The following is a 1,771-nucleotide window of genomic DNA, read 5'->3' as shown; positions in this document are numbered from 1 at the left end:
CATGGTCCCTACGTCTTTGACATATGACCATCCAGCATTCACTGAATCTAAAACTGCCAGCCTGACTGACTCAAAAAATATCTCAATGTAAGACTTTTTCGTATAGTTTCTCGTCAGAGACTACGTTTACATTCCTTCGCTTTATCTAATATGTAAAGAATTGAGATGGAATCGTGCCATGGTGATCCTGAACGTGGTCACATACCTGCTCGATAGGGCTCGGTAAGAACGAAACAACCGGAAATGTTTTGTGTAAGAGCATTTGAACAGCTTTAATGAATGTTGGGAACAGCATCATGCAATAGATAGCTGTGCCCAATTTTATTTTGACAATTTATTAATGACGTAATCTGACCATCCTCGGGCAGTAAGAGGTGTGTTTAGCTGTTTATTTCACAACTGCAGTAACCCACCAAAATCTTGTAATGCTTCATTTTGGTATAACTCGTAATATCACACTCATGGACTTCTGTCTTCCACAGCAGGCGCTAGTGTTGTTCCGAGAGACTTGATTGTTTACATCGAAGGATTTAAATGTTTTGATTAATTCTTGCAGTTGAACAATGGACAGTTAAACACTTCTTTTACGGCTCTAGAATGGTTGGATCGCGACCGAAATCTGATGTCAAAATAAAATTAAGCACAGCTGTGTGGTTAATGATACAGTTCCTGATGAAACAACCCTCTTAGAGTTTATTACATGGCATGTTCCCTCAAACATCAGTCGTATACGTACAGCTAAAGAAACTGGAAAAACATTCTTTGTTGAAGTTGACGTTAACATCACACACTTCACGTACTTCATTATTTGTGAGAACACGGTTCTTTAAAATCACCAAATAGTTTATATCGACTGAATAGAACCAAATTACGTAGTGAGCCTCGAAACTCCGTAGCTGACGTATTATGTTTTAGATCACATGTGGATGGCTCAAATGGTTCTGAACACTATTGGGACTTCTGAGGTCATCAGTCCCCTAGAACTTAGAACTACTTAAACCTAACTAACCTACGGACATCACACACATCCATGCCCGAGGCAGGATTCGAACCTGCGACCGTAGCGGTCACGCGGTTCCAGACTGAAGTGCCTAGAACCGCTCGGCCACCCCGGCCGGCTCACGTGTGGACGCACTAAACTTTCTGTATATGACTCTGTGAAGATATCACAACAACGGATGCTGTAATTGGTGTATCCTTGTATGCAGCACTTCTGAGATAAAAGAAAGGAGAAACAATACAAACTCATAACGGAAACTGCTAAGGGACTGGAAAAAAGGAAGTCATTAGAGACAGAGCTGAAGCTCGGATTGTTTTCAGGTGTGGGGAAGGAAATCGGCCGTCCTCTGTCAAAGGAACCATCCGAGCATTTGCTGCAGCTATTTAGGGAAATCACAGAAAACCTTAATCTGGATGATCGGACGGGGATTACAACCGTTGTCCTCCAGAATGCAAGTCGACTGCCTCAGCCATCTCTCTCGGTGAGAGACTGGAGAGATGCAGGGAGGAGATGGAGGCGCGTGGGCTGACAGGTAATTAATTTGTAACGCATTTTTGTTAATTATGCTTATTTTGCCCCAACCGGGGCGGTAAGGAATCAGCAATTTGAGAACCAAATGAGGTGTTCGGTGTGCACTGGGATCATTCTCAAAATTAACAACAATCTGCAAGAAATATCGTCAGTTTATCAAGGTTCAAATGGTTTAAATGGCTCTGAGCACTATGGTTCAAACGGTTCAAATGGCTCTTAGCACTATGGGACTCAACTTCT

Source organism: Schistocerca americana, chromosome 7, assembly GCF_021461395.2.
Source record: "Schistocerca americana isolate TAMUIC-IGC-003095 chromosome 7, iqSchAmer2.1, whole genome shotgun sequence".
Classification (NCBI taxonomy): domain Eukaryota; kingdom Metazoa; phylum Arthropoda; class Insecta; order Orthoptera; family Acrididae; genus Schistocerca; species Schistocerca americana.
Note: the sequence above shows the minus strand (reverse complement) of the source record.